The following is a 15,049-nucleotide window of genomic DNA, read 5'->3' on the forward strand; positions in this document are numbered from 1 at the left end:
ATAATATAATTATTACCCGGACTAGCGAGAGGCCGCTGGAGATTTGGAAGGCGTACCGTTTTCCCGGGCTAAGGCCTCGGCTACTGCACTTGATCTCCCTACCTTTATATTATAAAACGTGGTTTATCTATAATACCGTGTTCAAAGCCTTTTTAATGCAGTTTTAATACTAGGCTCGAGTTTAAAGTAATCATTTTGAATTGTAATAATAGGGTTCGATAGATTAACCCACGGTTTCTGAGGTACATTTAGCGGTAGTTTATCCATTCAATAGCGTTAAAACTCTTATAAAAAAACGCTATTGAATAGATAAACTACCGCTAAATGAACTCAGAAACCGGGTATTAGTGACAGTAAATGTATGAAAATGTTTTTAAAAATTCTTATAATTATCTGTTGTACAATTCTCTACTACTATCGACTCTCGACAACCGACTAGCTATAGGAAAAAAAATGTAAGTGTGATCAACGCCACTCGCGGGCGTCGTGAGAACAATTTTTGCAGTATATTTTTAAAATGTCAAACTCTCAATCGCGCTACTGATACTTATCTAGTAATAGCCAATTGTTATGTTTAAAAATACAGGTTAAATATAATTTTCACGATTTAACTCAATATTCTTGAACAATATAAATATGAAATTGTCTCGTGCTACATTTTCATACGGAATGTTCTTGAATTTTACGGAAATATTCTCGCGCCTCGCGTCACGCCTGCAATTTTGATGATGCAATGATGTATCGTGCCTGAGATTTGGTGCGAAAGGCAATCTTGTTCCTGTACTATATATATAAAATATGGTAGGTATCTCCACCGTAGTATATATTTTTTTTACAGTTTTATTCAATTTTACCGGATTTAAAAGACAAAAGACGGTGTTATTTGGACGTTCATTTTGAAAGAGTAGGTACAACTTTTCAACGTACTGCACTTAAATTGTATTTAAAAATGGAGTATAAATAAATCACCTAAGTCTTACGCAAGCTGGTATCACAGCAATTTTCAAGCATGAGCTAGTGAGATGTAAGCTATCTTATTATATTCCATAGTTGAACGGAAATTGCACATCAGTCTATACAAAGAAAAAGATCGTGATACTAGCAAAAATCGAACACACCTCAGTAAAAAGGTCATTGCTCTCAAAAAAAGCACTGAATATACGAGCCTAAATGGCGCTGCGCCAAGCTCACAGAAATTAGTTTTTTGTTTTGTGAAGTAGGTAAACTGGTACATATTTTATTTCATCGTCGTAAGCGACGACATATATAAAGATAAAAGTTTGTATCAGATGACGTAAGGCTTACTCGATTGCTGAAACCTTATATCGACAGTGGATATTGTGCAAACTATCGTAAATAACAACACACTGTATCTACTTCCGTTGGTTTATACGTTGATATGTGTAATGTAAACAGTTGCTCGATTCTCTGCTACTATCGACTACCAACCGGGTAGTCTTCGAGAAATATTGAAATCATGAAAATCTGCTCAGCCAGCGCCTCTAACGGGCGTCGTAGGAACTATTTTGCCAGCACATTTTAAATGTCAAACCTTCGATACTTGACAGTACCGACTGTACAGAATCGTGCTACTGTAGCGTGATTTGACCATCCAGGCTCAGAACAAGTAGTTAATCGTGTTCATCACACTTGCATTTGTCCCGGTGGGGTTTGAACCCACCACACGCAGCGCTACGATAATTCCTCGAGGTGACTATGTTAACCACTGCGACAAAGTTAATAGTTACGTAATAAACGCATCAAAACAGCTGACATCTATTGAAAGAGCGATACGACTTTTTTACCGTGACAGCAAATGGAAATACTATATGGTGTTTTCAACCGCTTGTCGTTATCCCGTTTATAAAGCGACGAAATCCATCATGCGTACAGTTGAAAGGATCAACACTGATTGAACTGACATCGTAAAATATTTAGTTATGATATTGAACACGGGTCCTACAAAACGGTCTGTTTTATCATGATCATGTCCTATATTTGGCATTCAAAGAGTTATTGATTTAATACAGTAAGAGCGTATAGAATTAAGGCTATTTTTACAGTATGTTTAGCTGATTACTATAAGGTTTAATATATAACAGGATACGGGAATTTACACACTTGCCGTGGTCCCAGGCTGGCGATTGTAACCTGAACTGAAACTTTAGACATTCCGAGGTAAAATGCGTGTTCGCGTTAATTCCAGTATTCTATTATTTATTAAACACGCAACGAGAAAGTTAAAAAGTTATTATAAGGTTTCCGAAAAATCAAGGCTGTTTTTTAGTGCACGAGTTGTCTGTTTAAGTTATTCTTAAAGTTACAAAATTGTTAAAATCTGAATTCGTAAATTTTACGCTTTTAATTGAGCAAGTTTGCCGGTATCCTCTATAATAATCCTGATTAACTTCAAAGAAAATGAAGTAATTATCCTACCGAAGCTAAAATTTCTAATTTCGCCCATCACTTTGTCAAAGTTGAATCATTAATCACTGGGGTGTCTACTATTAACATTTATCAAAAAGAAATTAGTATGCTAACATCTCAAGCTACTGTGAAATTATTTGCTTGCTTTGCCCTTGAAGATTTTATTAGCATCCTTTACAAGATATTTGATAAATTCAGATGAACGTAAGTTTGCTTACTCGGGATGTCAGTACAAGGTCGTCTGAAAATTATGAGTGCTTAGATGTTTTCAAAATTTAAATTTCATTTTACGAACTAGGTCAAAAGCTTGGCGCTTTGTTTTTTTATAGTTTGAGACTTATGCAGCATATTTAATTTGTTATTCTTTTCGCAAATATATATGAAAATAAACAATAATAAGTGTCCTATATTTAATTATAATTATTAGTGGTTGCCATCAAATCGACGGCAGCCATTTAATAACAGTGCAAGTAATTGACGGATAATCTCTACATACAGGTTGGTTTACGATAAAATATTATAAAAATACATATTTTCAAAGCATAACAAGCTCAGTAAAGCTCCATACAAATTAATTTCCACGCTACACCGATCGCACAAACACGCTTGTAGTAATTAGCTCATAGTTTTGTGAAACACCCATTAGCGGTTCCGACAAACTTATTTCTTTTTAAATTGACGTAGAATGGGAACAGTTTAATTAGTGGCAACGCATTGCAGGCGTTCGTTGTTCCGAGTGCCAGTGCAAATAGCTACGTAGCTTGTTCTCACAACAAATAGGTACATTTTATTGGTAGCTTGCTCCTGTTGCCACTTTATTCACTGAGACACGCTTGTACCGAGTATTTTCTCCAGTAAGAATTATTTAGAGAGAGAATGTTTACGTTGTACAAATAAATAGATCTATTGTCTCGGAAGAGAATCGAGACATAGCATTTTTAAGGCCGCAGAGAAAGAAAGTTAATAAAGGAAGTGAGAGAGAAGGAAAGAGAACAATAACATTTTAACAATTGATGGCTTTGCTTCAAAATCCTTCCTTCATTTTCATTCGGCCGCAAATCCCTTGAATAGGTAACACAATCTTTCAGCAAAGTACGCTATTGTCTATTTGTTTATCACGGAGCGTCATCTGTGAAATATTTTTTCGAGTAAGCTTCGGATTACCGCTCTCGGAGGATGGTGAGTAATGGAGGCATGATATTTTTATTCTGACAGCCCATCGCGATTGATTCCCATGTGGTCTTATGTCTATGTGCTTTGTTTGTTACTTAGGCCTTTTTGAATTTGATTCCACACATTAGACGTGTGGACTATTTCAAACACAATTATTATTTGTTTTCGCTGTTTAGTCTATAGTCAACACCCTTCCCGTAATTTCCTTCCAGAATGTAACATTTAACATTAAAGTTTACAATAACAAACAAATCGAGTACAATTTATAACTTTGATGTTTAGAACAATTAAAAGAGCAGATGCGAATCTGTAATTTATTAGTGCAATAATAACTTTGTTCGCCCTAAGTGTTTGTGGGACAAAAATATGGCCAACACATTTCCCTTATGTGTAAGGAATCGGAAAATAAGAAAATAGTGTGGTGACCGCCTTAATGGCGCCCAAGCGGGGACCAGTAATATTCGATCATAATAAATAGCGATATGTATGGGAATTTTGCGGGCTTTTGATATAGGATATTGTAACGTTAGGGACAAAAATGTGTTTTGCTTGAGCTCCGATTTTTGTGTGATATTTCCATGTGAGTGAAGAATGATGATCTATTCTGTCATTATAGGTACTTTGTTTGTTCTATAAACCTTTTGAACAAATAAGATGAAAAAATGTTGCTATTTCAGTGCAAAATTATTAAACTGATTTGAACGATTAAAATCAATAAAAGTTCAAATCAGTTTCACAATTATGCCGTAAAAAAATTGCATTATCAAAATTTCGAATTATCACGAGTGTTCTACTATTCCAAAGCAGACGCTACCACAACAAAAGTTTTAAAACGTGCTTTCAAATGTAATTAAACATCAAGTCGTTGACTTAATAACAAAGTGCCAAACAAATCCAACAACATAAATACAGAAAACAAAGTAATAAAACTAGCTACAAACTATCCAAGTTGAACTGAAACAAAATTGTTCCAACTAAGAAACGAACAAAAATAATATAGAGAAATAAAATGGAGAAACAACTTGCAAGTTATCTAGTTAGCCCTTATAAAGTCGGGTTATTTCTTACACAACCGCAACTGTCAGCAGGCCAGACGTGCTTATTTACGGCGAAGGGTTAAGTTGATCATTAACCCTGCATTTGCTCCCGGCCGCCGCCATTTTTTATCGCTACTCAGCTTTGAAATGGTGGCGGAATATTGTTGAGAATATATTCTGGATATTTTTTAAACTTATTATGGCTTAAGAATTGAATGGATTTGGTAGGTTATAGGTTGCTAGGTAATTACACCATTAAACCATTGCCTTGCGTTTTAACTATTAACCAATTAACTTTTGCTCTAAATTTCGTGCTTAGTGAAAAATCATTATCTTATCCGTATATGCCAATTTAGAATAATAAGTATTGTAAAGTATCGTTTTGTAAGAGAGAGTGATAACCTTCGATTTATATTTTATTCCAATCATTTGGACAACATTTCAGATTTTCTGGTTATAAATTCCCCACAATATCAAGTAGAAATCAAGCTACGTGTATGTTCTTATCCGCATTACCTCTGAGTAATAATAGTTCGTAGTGCTTATTTGTTCACATAATTGTTTAGAATAGCTGATATTGCCTAGAGATTCCTGTGTTCTATTTTCAGAGAAAACGGATTTAGCAAATATCATTGGACGTTTGGGAGTTAGAAGCAAAGTGAAGCTTTACGTAACCCTGGTGCTTCTGCAGTGGGATTTAGTCATATCTGTGCCATGGATTGTAGAAAATACATTGTTACAGCCAATAAAAATGCCTTATGGATTCGATTTTACAAGTTTTCAAAATTGCCAACAAAATTACGGAATTAAAATATATTTTTTTATATTACCTGCTTAAAAAGTACATGCCGTATTTTATAAATATTATTATTAAAAGTCAATGAAGAAGAATGTTCAGTTATTACACAAACATTTTTGGACTGGTTTATGACTAGTTTGAATAAATTTGGCAGAGTGGATGAAATATATGGATGTGAATTAAGTATGGGAAGTTTGTAAGGATCGTACCAAGTGACGTTTTCTGGCCTCTGCCCACCTATATGGGAAAAAGACGTGATTTTATTTTTTGTGTATTAACAGAGTTGTAGATTATATCCCGAAGAAAGAAATTGGATCTTTTCAAACAAATAAATACTATGCAGTAAGAACCACGCGTGTAAGCAACGTTTACCTTAAACACAAAAGCTAATTTGAAAGTACCTGAGTCAGTAAGCCATCTTAACAACAGTGATCATTTACCGACCGGTGAGCTCTAAGATCCAGACTTAGATAAAACCTTACACAAAGACCTACATTAAACCAAGATATACGACGAGTTGGTAGACTTGTTGACCGACTGGTCTTAAGGCGGGTTTACGCTAGAGAAGCCGAGTACGAGCCGAGCACAAATTCGTGTAGTCTGTACTGACTTACGGGCCTCAAAAGAGCTCACTTAAATACTCACATACTCGTACATAATATTATGCCAGTTATACTCGAAGTTGTAGACTGGGGTGTCTGAAATTCACGGGTGTTTCGCAATCAACAATGTTAATCCCCATGTAATAGAGGGCGAGCTTATATACCGGGTACGTTACCGTACTATAGAGAATTATCTAATGTAGTTATATTAGAAAAGACGAATAGCAGTTTGTGCGACTTGGGAATCGAAACCGGGACCTCGCGATTGAATACACAACCGACTGCACCACAGAAGCAAGTAGACGAGCGCGTTTCCAAAAAGGATATATTTCATGTATTTGTTTATTCTTTATTTCAGGCACGCAGGCCCATAGTCGTTAACTTAAGAAACTTTATGCTTAGTCTATGCTCGGCCTTTGCTCGGTTCCTCGAGCGTAGACCTGCCTTTACAACGGGCTAACGTAACGACGCTATTGTGTGTCCAACTGCTTCAGTGAACCACTATCATCCGTGTCGGATTTGATTATTATGTCTGTCAGGAGTCTGTATGGCTGACGTATTAATATTGTGTTCTATGCTAGTTTGATAGTCAGACAGTTATGACTTTAAGTCCCGGTTTCACGTCTAAAGGAAAGATTGAATTGATTAATAGACCTAAAAATGGAAGGACTATTAAAAAAAATAAAACAATGTGTTTGAAGGTTATCACATTATTTAGAGTCCGGAAAGCTGGCTTATATCTTACAAATTAATATAATATGTTTAATTTTATCGAAAGGGGCTGGATTCTAATCCTTTTTACATGCATTGTTAAGGTCTTCTTAATCTGCATTCAAACGTTCGTAAACGTGCAAAAAAATCGAACAAGAAATAATAAGTATCCATTTATATTGATACAACGAATAATTAAAAGACTTACTAATCTTACAAACCAAATTGTAACTTAGACGAAGCAAACCACTTCGGAGAACTACTTACTTATTACTGAACTAAAAGGTTTATATTCCACACTTAAGAGGCTAAGAATATCGGTAATTGGGTAAATTGGGTTGTACACTTCGCCAGAACCCGACCTCGATTCAACCCAAAGATTAAATGTTTTAATAACGTTGTTCAAGGAAATTTCAGCGGTATGCTAATATTTTCCGACATTCGTAGGTATTGTACTGGCTTAAAGCTGTGTCTAGACTAGTGTTACACGTAATGTAAGTCCCTAACACGACGATTGGGGTAGCCAATCGACAAATGGCTAGCTATCGAAAAATATCTAAAACGGATCAGCGCCTCTAGCGCCTCAAGTATCGAGTGTTTGGCATTTAAAATGTACTGCCAAAATAGTTCGCATAGGGTCCGCTAGAGGCGCTGATCCCGTACAAATTGTATTGATAGCTAGCCGGTTGTATCAATTGTTGTAGAAAATTGAGCTAACTGATTGGCGCCTCTAGTGTCTGTCACAAGAAATTATTTTTCTTAAGTAATTTGAAAATATGTGCTTGCTTGTATAAAGTGGAAGTTTACTTCGCTTGTTTCACACATCTTGAGTTGCGTATTAAACAAACAGTGTGAGTGATCTTTCATACAAGTTGAAAGTTGCTGTCTGCTGTCACGGTGTGTGGAAGTTGTTGCTAGGACGCTAGTTTATTATACCACGAAATATTGTAGTAGTATGTTTGTTTTAAACTTTACAGTGTAATAAAGAAAAGAAAGAATGACGGAAAGTTTGAGATTGTAATTTACTGCAAAATTAGTTCCAACCGCGGCCAGTAGAGGTGTTGGCCAGATATTAATGCAAGATTTCTCTGTAGCTAGTCGATGGTCGATAGTCGATAGTAGTGGGAAGTCGTCCTTCTTGTATGTCGTTTTTGCAATTCGTTGTTAATGATATCGTTATAATTATTAAGATAAATATAGATCACTTATTAACTTAACATCATTTCCAAGATCCAAATCTATGAAATCTGCATTCATGCGATTTATAATCAAAGAAGACCATAACGCCATTTTTATTGTCTTCTAAAAACAACGATATAGATATAGACTTTCTACAACATAATCATTATTGATTAATCTGCCATTAATAAACGGAATAATCCAGGAATTTGATACAAACAGAGCAACAACATAATCAGCGCAGGTCAGCTTAATTTGACAGGCAAAGGATCCCTTTGTCGGCCGCTCATTAGATTACTGTCTCATTGTATCGCCGCATGTTCAGTTCAACACAGATTTGCTGTTAATACTCCAAATACATAAATTAACTGCTGCCTCAGAGTATTAATTATTTCACATTTAATACCTTGTTTGTTTATTTTATTTATCGTAGGTATGTTTAAAGGTGAATCTAGTGTTACAGTTGCTTAAACCGCTTGAAGGTCCTTTACACGTCGCAACGACTGTCATCTTAATTAAGAATAAAAAAAAATCCCACCCTGGGTACTAAACCTCAAAAACCTTAGAAAAATTAGAAACTACTTTTAAAATAATAACGTTATTATTTTGTTTAAATTTACGTTATATTGATAATGCGTGGTTACTAGAACTCAAATTGGCCAACATTATAATTTGTTTATCTGCAGCATGCATATAGCTATAAATTCGATCACGTTTCGCGATAATCCCATATGCAGGACACGTACTCTTTAAACTGCCTAACACAGAAACAAAGCACAATTCTACTTTCTGCCTTCCTAACTTTTGCCTCGGATCTCTCGCTCGCACCCACCACTAAAGTAAATAGACATATTCGGATGGCACTTATTCAAAACATACGTATTTGTAATGAAAGCACGCTTGATTACGAGATCAAAGTGGTAATGACGTCGTACAAACAATCGTTCGTCTGATGTACCGCCATTACGTATATTCCCTCCTTAATGTGCCCTCACAGTAATTTCACCGTTTGAGGTTCACTCTGCCCGCTTTTGTTCCATACTATTCGTTAGTTCACTCTGATATGTGAGTAATTTAGATATGAACATGTTTTAGTGTTCTCAACTGATATGTGAGCCTACATACTTGGGCTCGCAATTATTATTTAATGGAACTTTGCTTTGAAAAAGTACTTTAGGAAGAAGGCCGACAAAAGTGGACATTCGCTCAATTTATAAAGTTACTTGCTTTGATCCCGCGCGGAATTCGGTTTGGTCCGCGATGTCGACCCTTCGGCTACTGTTTTTTCCGGTGATATAAAATGTCTATCCAATAACTATTCGTTTGAGAGAAACGTAAATTAATTTCTTTATACAACGACTGCTATGTAAAAGTTTGGATTTAGTAAAGCTTTAATAATTTCCAAGCGTTCTCAATCCGGTAAACAACACATAAATTATGTATGTACGTCTATCACGAATATCAAAGTGTTTCTTGACCGCTAGAGTAACAAAGCGTTTTCATTTACAATTTAAAATATTATCTGGCCAAACAAAACTATAAAACGACCGACCCTAGTTGAAGGCGCATTACGAAAGCAACTGAATGTAGTTGTACTGTATACATTACTGTATAAAGCTAGTCCGCAGTCGGCATTAGTACTTTTTAGCCACGCAAATGAAGCAATTTGTTTTGTCGTCGGAAAGTTCTCTCAGTTAGTAGTGAATTTCAAGTAATTATCCTAGCTTTCCCTAAGCGTTAGGGTCGGTAGATTTCAAAGTGTGCCAAAAACTCACAAAGGTTGAGCTCTAGTTAGTATTTGTTTGAACATTTTACTTTTAGCTTGGGCTCCAGGTATTCCTGAAAGGTGGTGCTTTAATTATAAAAGCTGGCCTTCCTTTAATTAAAACGTGACGTGGTGCCACAGTATGGCATACATTCTTGTGTTTCTGAATATACTGCTGTATCGGAATGAAAATGCTCGCGAGGATTATTCAGTTTTAGAAAAGCGACACTGTTATTGCCTGCGACACGTGTCCTCGCAGATTAGAATCTAATACAACGGACCGTGCATAGCCGTATATTTCCCTTAAAACGTGAAGCTAACACAGAAAAAATGCATGAATGTGTTAAAAAATTAATGCAGTAACACAATATCTAATTCGTTTTCTTATTATTATTCGAAAAATAAAAAGGAACGAATTGCGTTTTCTTCTAATCAAATAATTTTATTATAAGTAATTATGAATACCATGAAATATGAATATTTGCAAGTAAATTCTCTCCAACGTTTTAACAGATTGAATAAGAATCGTTCAACCATCAAAAACGAAAACAAATATTATTTAGCAAAATTATAATAATACAAAACTCTTGCGATAATTGTACTCCATTCGGTACGCATCGACATTATTAAATTACGCAACCAGATCAATCTTTTCAATATATTTTTCATTTATTTCATATGATTGATCGAATCTGTACAGAGTAACACGTCGGCATGAGACACGGAGCGGAAATTACAAAATTGTAAGGCTCTTTATAAAGGTTTTAAGGTTAAGTGAGGTTTTATAAAGGATGATCGCGACTGTCACAAGGAAACGAAAGTTAGGAAGCAAAATAAAATTACCGTACCTATCTCGGAAACCCCGATTTACGGGTATGAAATATTTTAAACGTCGTTCCGCCGTCGTGAATATGGTTGGATATGGATGATGTCATAAATTATTCTGGAATATGATATGTCGATTTTGCTGCAATATTGAAGAATGGATATGAGTTTGCAATTATTAAACCTGCGCGATATTCTGTGTCAGGTTTTACAGTAGTTATTTACATAAGATTGATTACTTTCTGACCGGAATGCGTAATGATATTGATAAATGAAAGTAGTAAAATTGAGTTATTCCGTTCGGATCCCCAATACTGATACCCTAGTATTTTAAAATTATTTTCTATTCCGGTCTGATCCCCCGTATATAAACAGTCAGGGTATCCGATCGGAATGAAATATTTAAATTTATTATAATGTTTATATACGGGGGATCAGACCGGAATAGAAAATAATTTTAAAATACTAGGGTATCAATCAGTATTGGGGATCTGAACGGAATAACTCGTAAAATTGCTGGTTGATATTCATCGCAGTGAATTAAACTAATTATTTCACCACCATGTTTTCTTAAAAAGCACTTGTAAACTATTTTACTTAGATAACCGGGCTGCCGTCCCACATGGTGTACTTTTTCATGGTATACCGGAAGCCTGCATTGGGTTCTTCAAACACTAAATTATTGACTCAATTCAACCTTTTATCACTACTATTGTCTTTATGTTTCTCACTTATGCGCTAAAGACCCTTTAGAGCAATAAAAATATTGTCTGTTGAATGAAATACAAGTCAGTATTTAGTACTTGCTAAAATCATAACGGGCATGCTCTAATTTTCACCTGTTTGTGTATCATAAAAGTGATTATTCAACTAGTTTTCAAAGCCATTTAGCGAGTTACATGGTACCCGATAGTGATGCATTAGACCACGTTAATTGGATCAACTATAGCAATTAGTGGTACATTCGTGCTAATGTTATGTTACGTCGATTATCTACGGTGGTTTTTATATAGATGACATATATTATCTGTTAAGTATTTGCTTGTAACAGGACAGTTTTCACAAATTTATTTTATTTATTTATCTTAAATTGGAAAACAGATTTTTTTGCATCAGGATTGAATAACAATGATTGCAGAGAGGCGATTTCGTACTACTGTCGCTAATCTAGAAGGTATCGAGAAAATGTATATGAAAACACTAATCAGCGGTCCTAGCGTGCTTAGTAACCAATTATTCAAGTGGATTTATAAATATCCTTGATAGGAAATTGCGTCACTGCTCAAAGTTATAGTAATCGAAAAATTTCACATGAAACATTGATAAGCGCCCCAAGCGTACATTGAAAGAACTATGTATATATATTTTTTAACAGTAATTCGAATATCAGATAGTAAAAAGCCGCGCTATTTATTTAGCCATCGAAACCGCGAAATATTACTTTCAATTTAAAAATAAATATTCTCAAATTTGAGAGAGCTATATATATATAAAACGTTCGTTTAACCGACCCACTCTATATCAGAAATACCAAAAAGCCAATAAAAAACCGCGCAGTTTTACCGATCGCAAAGTGGGCTTGAACTCAATTTAAATGGACAAACACGCGCACTATTACATTTGACATCGCGACCAGTCAGAAGGGAAATTAATGCAGCACCGGTGCAGTTAATCATAGCCGTACGTAGTGGCTTTAGTAATTAGTTCAAACGACCTGTCTATTTGCTAAATGTAATGGAAGTTTTCCATAATCATTTTTTGAATTTGTACTGAAAGTGTGTAGATTTGCATATGATTAGCAGTAATTTGGGAAGAGTTTTACGCACCATCGTGTAATGTGATCTGTTCTTGTAAGATGTTCCCCTAAGGAAAGGCGGTTAAAATAGGTGTGTGAAAAATCTGAAGAATGATCTTCTACGACTATCGATATAACGAGAGGCATAGTTGTTCAGAAAATTTGTATAAAAAACTAATCAGCGCCCCTAGCGTATTCCACGAACACTTAAACACATATTTATACTACGGTGTATAGTGTGTATACTACTGTGGTGTTTATCGCTAAAGGTGAATAAACAAGTAATATTCCACAGGTATCTGCACAGAATATCTATAAAACAGGAGTAAAAGTTTTAATTCACTATTTATTGTCGCCCGCTTGACTTCATAACTTTTCACATCATTCGCACCTGCCAGCGCGGTGTCAACTTGACAGGTTCAAGCTTGCCTCTTACCACCGTATTGCTTAAGTGATAAATTAGCGATAGCCTCTTATGAAAGACTAACTATTAAAACTTTAAGATCCGGTTTCATCATTTCTTTGAGAAAGCGTATCAGATGGAATTTTGACAGTTATTTTGATACATTTTACTTTATTTAGCAGATAGGTTAGCTGACGCTAATTCAAAAATTGTTAAACTGGCCTTAACTTAGAAGCGATTTCCTACGACTAATGACAATCAAGTTGTGATGAAAAACTGATTAGCGTCTCTGGCGTTTTTTGCAAGAACTATTTTTTTTTATGTCAAACGGTTCATTTTTAATAGTTCTGCCTATAATAATTGTGCAACTCTCTAGGGATACGGATATAGAATTATGATAAAAACTTCTATTATTTTGTAACTCATATTTAGATTTATATTAATTATAATATCTAGACTTGACTGCCTCTGTGGCGCGGTCGGTAGTGTATGCGGCTGCCGTGCGAGAGGTCTCGGGTTCGAATCCTGGGTCGGGCCAAAAAGTCTTTTCTGAGATTTTCTGTTAAGAATTTCTTAGAGATTGCCCGGAGTTGGGAAGTTGAGGTCGAAGACCTCCGTGCCTCGGAGAGCACGTAAAGCCGTCGGTCCTGCGCCTGACCTCTCACTGGTCGTGTCGGTTATCCGTCCCACCGGGCTATGAGAGTGATGGAATAGAGAGTGTACCTGTGTATTGTGCACACACTTGGACACTATAAACAAAGTCCTGCATAGATGGCCAGTTTCAATGAAACTGACCGCCGTAGCCGTATATCGGCTAGGAGGACATTATAATATCTAGCGGGAATACGGCGAATATCAAGAGCAATAAGACATAGTTAAGTATTTTAAAACTCAAGGAGTCAACTTTTATATCTATTTCAATGCCTACTTATTTAGAAACGAGATGAAAAGATGCAGCAAAAACCGGGTCATCACCAAAGCACTTGACCGATTCATACTTTTAAAGTAAACAACCGGTATAATCAATATTATCGCCAAATATGTAATACTATAATCCCTTCGGCAACTTCTTATAAAGAAACTGCACTGATAAGTGATCCAAAAAGATAGCCATCTTAGATTATATCAGTTACACTAATACTATTTACACAATAACCTATTTAACGAAAGAAAATACTGAAAAGGAAAATGTTTTAATACTTAATAATGTATGTGCATACATAAGTCCTGTATAAGAATTTTTAATGAAATAATGCGATTGTTTATTCATCTTTGTTAAGTTTTTACGAATTCCGATTTTACTGAAGGCTTTTATTTCTTGTATTTTGAGTAAAATATACAATTTTTGTTCCGGCTTTAAAATACATACTGTTAACTATAAATTGGCAAGCTTACCTTGCATATTAGTAAATAATATAAAGTTACGTTTCTTTTATTAAAATTATTTTTGTATCATATTAAATACTAGCTGACTCGCGGAACTTCGCTTGCGTCACATAATTTTCCCCGCTTTTGTAACATTTTTCACTGGTACTCTGCCCCTATTGGTCGTAGCGTATATATAGCCTATAGCCTTCCTCGATAAATGGGCTATCTAACACTGAAAGTATTTTTCAAATCGGACCAGTAGTTCTCGAGATTAGCGCGTTCAAGCAAACAAACAAACTCTTCAGCTTTATAATATTATAGTATATAGTATAGTATATAGTATAGATATGGTTTTAAAAGTATTTTTAGATAATTTGAAGAATATTCCTTTTAGCACTTAGGGCCTTAGTGATTACATTTTTCGTATTATTAGATCAGCAGGAGCTCGGTCTTACCTGAGACATCAAGCATGCCGTCCACAGACCGTGAAGGGGTAGCATCGAGACTGCCCGTCCCGACTGGGGGCAGAGGAAAGAAAGAAAGAGATAGGTCATAAAGTAAAGACAAGAGGAAACAACAAACAAAAAAAAATTAGAAGAAAGAAAATAGTAGAGGTCAGGAGGCCTATCACGTATGTCATTTGACAGCTATTTCAATGCCACCATACTGTACATTGTTTTCTTTCTTAGATTATAGTGATTTACACGTCTCGTCAAAGATGCAATGTATTGCATAGTGGCCATCAATTTGACGTACACTAGTTATCAACTAAGATACGTAATTAGCCCGCTGGGCATTATAAGTTATGTCGTCGCTATGCGTGCAAGACAGCCGGCACCGGTACTGGTAATCATGGATTTAACTTCAAAGTCATCTGGCGCGAGTCCATTGATACATTGATGTGGATGTAATGAAATTGTCAGCGCAACCGAATATGGGCTTGAAGAACCTTATTATTTTTACAA

The 15,049-nt window shown here is 35.5% G+C and overlaps 1 protein-coding gene across 1 annotated transcript in view; it reads right to left on the bottom strand.

The window, feature by feature from the left end:
* kcc (solute carrier family 12 member kcc) overlaps positions 1-15,049 on the bottom strand; it is a 105,549-nt gene that overhangs the window by 89,444 nt on the left and 1,056 nt on the right. The window lies entirely within an intron of this gene.

Source organism: Anticarsia gemmatalis, chromosome 1 (assembly GCF_050436995.1).
Source record: "Anticarsia gemmatalis isolate Benzon Research Colony breed Stoneville strain chromosome 1, ilAntGemm2 primary, whole genome shotgun sequence".
NCBI lineage: Eukaryota > Metazoa > Arthropoda > Insecta > Lepidoptera > Erebidae > Anticarsia > Anticarsia gemmatalis.